Genomic DNA, 7,665 nt, shown 5'->3' with positions numbered 1-7,665 from the left:
CAGACCTGGTACGGATCCCAAACACTAGAACGATACTCAAGAATGGGTCGCCCTAGTGTCCCATATGCGGTCTCCTGTACAGGTGAACGACATTTCGCTAGCATTCTCCCAATAAACTGAAGTCGGCCATTCTCTATTGCTACCACAGTCCTCAGACGCTCGATCCAGCTCATAACGCTTCAACCAGATATTTACATGACGTGACTGTTTCAAACAGGACACTACTAATACTCTATCCGAACACAACGGTTTGTTTCCCCCACTCATCCGCATTGACTTCCTTTTTTCTACGTTTAGAGATAATTGCCATTCGTCACACCAACGAGAAATTTTGTCTTAAGTCATAGCCTTCTAAAGTCATTCAATTTCGACACCTTGCCGTGCACCACAGCATAATCAGCAAACAACCGCAGATTCCTTCCCCACCCTGTCCACCACAAATGGCTCTGAGCACTATGGGACTCAACTGCTGAGGTCATAAGTCCCCTAGAACTTAGAACTCCTTAAACCTAACTAACCTAAGGACAACACACACATCCATCCCCGAGGCAGGATTCGAACCTGCGACCGTAGCGGTCGCGCGGTTCCAGACTGTAGCGCCTAGAACCGCTCGGCCACCAGCGGCCGGCTGTCCACCACATCATCTACGTACATAGAGAACAACAACGGTCCTGTCACGTTTCCCTGGGGCACTCCTGACAATACCCTGAATACTCGCCGTTGAGGACAACATTACTTAACCAGTCTTCGAGCTTCACACATATCTCTGAACATGTTCCACATGATCGCACCTTTTTTGACAGCCTGCATCTTTCACCGTGTCAAATGCTTTCCTGAAATATTAGAAATATGGAATCTGCCTGTTGCCGTTCGTCTAAATTTGCCAGTATATCATGTGAGAAAAAGATAAGCTGAGTTTTTCGCGGACGACGCTGATTCGTAGAGTTTCTCGGTCTCACGAAAATGTTGCATTCGTACTGAGAATATGTTCAAGGACTGTGTAGCCTTCCGATGTTAGGGATATTGGTGTGTAACTCTGTGGGTCCGTTCATTTGCCCTTCTTACACACAGGAGTCTCCTTTGTTTTCCTCGCTTGGAATTTCCACTGGGTGAGAGATTAGTGACAAATGCAAGCTAGGTAAGGGGCCTATGCCGTAGAGTACTTGTTGTGACTTGCCAAGACAGCCAAGTCACTATGAGAGGAAGCCGAAAGGCACGCGTTTAAGCTCACGCAGGCTGGCGTGAGGTCTGGAACAGTTAAAGGAATAGAGACTAGCAAAAAAGGTACGTAGCTTCTGGAATACTTAACTTTAATCCATAATTGGTGAACATCGGTCTGACGGTACATGCATCACAAGATAGATAGCAAATGATAATGGCGCCTTGCTAGGTCGTGGCAAATGACGTAGCTGAAGGCTATGCTAACTATCGTCTCGGCAATGAGAGCGTAATTTGTCAGTGAACCATCGCTAGCAAAGTCGGCTGTACAACTGGGGCGAGTGCTAGGAAGTCTCTCTAGACCTGCCGTGTGGCGGCGCTCGGTCTGCAATCACTGACAGTGGCGACACGCGGGTCCGACGTATACTAACGGACCGCGGCCGATTTAAAGGCTACCACCTAGCAAGTGTGGTGTCTGGCGGTGACACCACAGTACTCTTCATAAAACGGTATTGGGATTCCACCGGGAACTGGTGACTTATTTGCTCTCACCTCGTTGTTTCTCTACGCCTGGGATGCTTATTACTATGTCGTCCATAAGGGAGTCTGTTGGTAGTCAAACGACGGTACGTTTGTCCTGTCTGGCTGCGGACACAAAGCTTAACGTACTTAACGCCAAATGTTTAACACATAAACTAGATTGTAAAGTAATCAGGCATTTGAAGCAGTTTTATATATGGGAGGTCGATTCCTTAAAGAATTTGTGTCACTTTTACGAAGGACACTCCTCATTGCAACCCTCTCAGATTTAGTGGTAGGACGGCACAGAGGACAGCCCGTCAAAAACCGAACACAGATCAAGAATGAAAACAGTAAGCTGTACTGAGCTGTAAAAAAAAAAAAAAAAAATGTCACACTGAACGTCCAAGCCTAACAATCCAACGCCGTACAACCTAACACAACAATGGTGTCGTGGTTATGTGGTCACGGTGTCGGACCGCCATGTGGACGATCCGTATTCAAAACTCCCTCGTTCCAGTTATCTTTATCTATTTTTCCACAACATTATGAACTGTCCGTCTAGTGACTGAAATGATTGTTCTCTTTCTGTAGTCTTCGCAGTTGATATTCGATATAGAATATGAGTCATGTGGTCAGAATACTTCACCGTTGCAAGTAAATGTGATGAATGGTGACAGTAGGCGAGATACCACGTAGACGTCTCACAGAAATGAGAACAACAAATAAATGGGTGTGAATTGTGTTATAACAAAGGAGTTCAAGAGCCAAAACTTATAAAACGGTACGGAACTTCAAAAATATGTTTTGCTGTTGTCTTCCATCCAGAGACTGGTTTGATGCTACTCTATCCTGTACAAACCTTTTCATCTCCAAATAACTACTGCAACCTACATCCTTCTGAATCTGCTTAGTGTATTCATCTCTTGGTCTCCCTCTACGATTTTTATCCTCCACGCTTCCCTTCAACACTAAGTTGGTCATCCCTTGGTAGCCGACCGCGGTGGCCGAGAGGTTCTAGGCGCTTCACCCCAGAACCACGCGGCTGCTACGGTCGCAGGTTCGAATCCTGCCTTGGAAATGCATATGTGTGATGTCCTTAGGGTAGTTAGCTTTAAGTAGTTCTAAGTCTAGGAAACTGATGTTGTCCCATAGTGCTTAGAGACATTTGAAGCATTTGATTTGATCCCTTGATGCCTCAGAACGTGCCCTACCAACCGATACCTCCTCCTAGTCAAGTTGTGCCTCTCCTCCCCAAATCTATTCAGTAACTCCTCATTATTTACGTGATCTACCCATTTAATCTTCATCATTCTTCTGTAGCACCACATTTCGAAAGCTTCTATTCTCTTCTTGTCCACACTATTTATCGTCCATGTTTCACTTCCATACATGGTTACACTCCAAATAAATACTTTCAGAAAAGACTTCCTGATGCTTAAAGCTGTACTAGACGTTAAATTTCTCTTCTTCAGAAACGCTTTCCTTGCCATTGCCAGTCGACATTTTACATCATCCCTACTTCGACCATCATCAGTTTGCTCCCCAAATAGCAAAACTCCTTTACACACTTTAAGTGTGTCATTTCCTGATGTAATTTCCTTAGCATCGTCTGATTTAATTCGCTTTTGTTGATGTTCATCTTATATCCTCTGTGGTGTCACCGCCAGACACCACACTTGCTAGGTGGTAGCCTTTAAATCGGCCGCGGTCCGCTAGTATACGTCGGACCCGCGTGTCGCCACTATCAGTGATTGCAGACATAGCGCCGCCACACGGCAGGTCTAGAGAGACGTCCTAGCACTCGCCCCAGTTGTACAGCCGACTTTGCTAGCGATGGTTCACTGACAAATTACGCTCTCATTTGCCGAGACGATAGTTAGCATAGCCTTCAGCTACGTCATTTGCTACTAACTAGCAAGGCGCCATTATCATTTGATATTTATTTTGTGATGCATGTACCGTCAGACCGATGTTCACCAATTATGGATTAAAGTTAAGTATTCCAGAAGCTCCGTACTTCCAGACCTCACGCCAGCCTGCGTGAGCTTAAACGCGTGCCTTTCGGCTACCCGTCACTGTGGATTGCCTGTCTTGCCAGTCCACAACATCCTCCTTTCAAGACACTGTTCATTTCGTTCAGCCGCTCTTCCACTTACTTTCCTCTCTCTGACATAATTACGTCGTCGGCGAACCTCAAAGTTCTTATTTCTTCTCTATGGATTTTAATTCCCACTCCAAATTTTTCTTTTGTTTCCTTTACTTCTTGTTCAATATACAGATTGAATAACATCGCGGATATGATACAACTCTCACTCCCTTCTCAGTCACTGCTTCCCTTTCGTACCCTTCGACTTTTATAACCGGTATTTCTGTACAAATTGTAAATACCCTTTCGCTCCGTGCGTTTTACACCTACCACAACGTTTTGACACAGATAAACTGTGTGACTGTGAGACTGTTGCGTTCAGTTGTTGCAGTTTATGTGACAAACTGTAATATTTTCATCGTTTCAATGGGAGTGATCACATTAATATTCACATGAACACCTAAATCGGGGAATGAGGCATATCATTCATCAGACCTACAAATTAGGTGCGCCGATAAGACATTCCCATCATATGACATACGTGCTGTCACTAATGCCGTGTATGACACACCACACGTGTTTTCCGGTGGAGGATTCAATTGACTTATCGCCTTGTTCTCAAACATTTGTGGTTCCCACTCGAAAGCCACTTCCCTTCAATATAAGTCCCTTCCTTACTCCTCGCTGTTGGAAACGGACGTTACACCAGTACACAGAAACAAGTTTGAATACAGCGAAAAAAAAAAAGAAGAAACAGAATGAAATTTGCACTAGGGATCTTTGAACACGCCTTGCCAGTTAGGCAGTTCAACACCTTGACCACTTAACCATGACGCTATTTCTCTTCCAGGCTGCTGTATGTTGCGCTTCTTGTGCTTGTGTGTGAAATCTTATGGGACTTAACAGCTAAGGTCATCAGTCCCTAAGCTTACACACTACATTATCCTAAGGACAAACACCCAGGCCCATGGCCGAGGGAGGACTCGAACCTCCGCCGGGATTCTTGTGCTTAGACCGTTCACTATTTTGCTCTTTTTACACAATTGAGTACACCTTCTTGCTGTTTTCGTGCATATCTGTGTTCAATTTATGACGGGCTGCCCCCTGTCTGAGGGGGATGTGATAAGAAGTTTCCCGTTTGAGACAGCAGCTTACAGTGTGGGGTAGGGAAGACGGACGACTGAGTGGCGGGTTGCCTGCACGTCAGGGGCGCAGCATATCGTGTCGTAATAGCAGCGAGTCGAGGGGCAAAGGGCGTGTCCGCCAGCCGACCTTCGGCCCCGCTGCGTGGGCGTCTGTTGTGTCTGCGGCGGCTCCGTGGCGTCGCGTAGCGTACTGTAGTAGTAGTAGTAGTAGTAGTACTCGCTGCAGCTGGCGGGTTCTCTGACCTCACCTGACATGACGTCCTTCCATTTCTCTCTGTCCCACAGCTACACGTCGCTGGCTATTCCAGATACAGGCATCTCTTGCCATGCGCTGTGACTTATTTTGTAAGCATTTTCTCTACTCCTACGTTCTATAAACTCTTTCCTACGTTTGGGAGGGTCAGTCTGAAAGAACTGGAGGCTACCTTTCCTAAAACGACGAAGAAGTTATTACATAACCTCAGATCCTGAGCACTATACCTCAGCTTGAATGCATATCATCATCATCATCATCATCATCATCATCACCACCACCACCATTGCCGCGACAGCCTTCCTGGGCCTTGGCGTTGAGTAGAAGATTATTCCATTCTTTCCTGTTTGGTACCAATTCTGATTGTCCAATTCCGATCTTCAGTCTTCCCTACATTCTCTCTGACATCTTTGTCACACCTGCCCTCCTGGTTCCTTCACACACTACCTTCTTAATGATACTGACGTTTACAAGTCCTGCCTCTTTAATATTAATGTAACTGGCACTACCTGGTACATTATACAAATTACGTAATTCATAGTTGAATCTCCTCCTCCAGACACCATTTTCATCAGCTGGGCCAAGAATTCGTCTCCACAGATTTCTTTCAAATACGCCAAGTTGCTTTTCATCCCATTTCGTTGGTGTCTAGTTTCAGCACGCTGTCTTAGCACCGGACACTAAAACTGTCCTGAACAGCAGCTAATGTTCGATTTTGTAAATGAGAGGGTCACTGCTTTAACAAGACTAAAAGAAAATCTCCTGAGGAAAGTAGTGAAAGGTCACAACTGAGGTCCTAGATTCACACCCGACTGCAATGAAATATTCTGCCACTACCGACACATCAAAATCTGGACAAAATTATTTGGAAATAATCTGGGCACACTTCCACAGTAACGCATTTTTCACTTGTGCTGGCGTGAACTTTCACCAGCACACCAGTCGGCAAAGAGATTGCAAGAAGATCGATAATAGGCGCTAAATCAAGCGCTCCTCTCAGGAGAGAGGCCAAAGACAGACTCGCAAGCAACGTGCCGACAACGCCTTCTCGACAGCAAGTGTTTAGATCGCAGCCGTGGGCCGGAGGGCGCAGTCAGTCAGTCACAGTTACTATCTAAGTCACTAATCTAGTTGGCGTCTGTCAGTTCATGTCACCGGCTACGAGAGTGTAGTGTTAATAGTGGGCCACCGGCAGTGACGCTAATGTGGACTGTTACCTAACTTACTCAAAGATAAGTAGCTTCTCGTTTTTGTTAATAAAAGCACTCCGTCTTCAGGCCACGAGTGGCCTACCGAGACCATCCGACCGCCGTGTCATCCTCAGAGGAGGATGTTGATAGGAGGGGCATGGGGTCAGCACACCGCTCTCCCGGTCGTTATGATGGTATTCTTGACCGAATCCGCTATATCCGGTCGAGCAGCTCCTCAATTGGCGTCACGAGGCTGAGTGCACCCCGAAGAAATGGCAACAGCGCATGGCGGCCTGGATGGTCACCCATCCAAGTGCCGGCCACGCCCGACAGCGCTTAACTTCGGTGATCTCACGGGAACCGGTGTATCCACTGCGGCAAGGCCGTTGCCTTTGTTAATAAAGAAGCCTGTTAATACATGTGTGCAGTTGTGTTATAGAAAGTATATATACCGGCCACCAAACGACATTCTGTCCCTTGTTTCTCCTGGTACAAGACTAGATTGTCAACGACGACACAGAAGTACTGGAAATGATTAACTTCTGAAGAGGAACATACATTTCTTAAAGAATGTTACAAGCACTGCGCCTCAGATAATGGAACTTACAAGCAGATTCAGTTGACACGAATAAGGTGCGACGACCAGATATCCATTCTTTCAATGCCGATACACGCAAAGTACGATCTCTTGTAGGAATCCGAAATGCCAAGTGAGCAAGTGAGAGGTTCACACTAGCACCGTGAAGCAGACTGGGGATTTGGGGCAGATAGGAAGGATCCAAAGGTGTTCAAGATCAGAGTGGGAACTCTAAACGTGGCAACGATGACGGGGAAGGGAAGAGAGATAGTAGACATGATGCAGAGGAGGAAGATAAAGGCTTTGTGTGTGAAAGAGACAAGGTGGATGGGCAATAACGCAAAGATCTTAGCTGAAGGCTATAAGCTACTTTATAATAGTGCAAGCCCGGAATAAAGAAACGGACTTGGAGTTACTTTGCACAGAGAGCTTCAAGAAGAGGTACGTGGAGTCAGAAGAGTAAATGATAAGATCGTGTATGTTAAGATGATGTTTGGCGGAGAAATGGTAACAGTGCTGACAGCCCATGCACCCCAAGTGGGATGTTCGGAGGACGAGAAGGCAAAATTTTGGAGTTATTTGGATGGAGTGATGGTCGGAATACCAGAGAATGAAAGAGTGATAGTCGGAGGGGCTGTAAATGGTCATGTTGGCGGAAGGAAAGGTGGGGAAGAGAGGTGGCATGGAGGATGGGGGTATGGCGAGAGAAATGAGGAAGGACAAAAGATAGTGGA

At 46.1% G+C, this 7,665-nt stretch overlaps 1 pseudogene; it reads right to left on the bottom strand.

The window, feature by feature from the left end:
- Positions 1–6,627: 6,627 nt before the first annotated feature.
- Positions 6,628–6,745, bottom strand: LOC126428671 (5S ribosomal RNA; annotated as a pseudogene).
- Between the last annotated feature and the right edge of the window lie 920 nt (positions 6,746–7,665).

The sequence above is a fragment of the Schistocerca serialis genome, chromosome 12 (genome assembly GCF_023864345.2).
Source record: "Schistocerca serialis cubense isolate TAMUIC-IGC-003099 chromosome 12, iqSchSeri2.2, whole genome shotgun sequence".
Classification (NCBI taxonomy): Eukaryota; Metazoa; Arthropoda; class Insecta; order Orthoptera; family Acrididae; genus Schistocerca; species Schistocerca serialis.
This window is presented reverse-complemented; position numbering and strand designations above follow the sequence as displayed.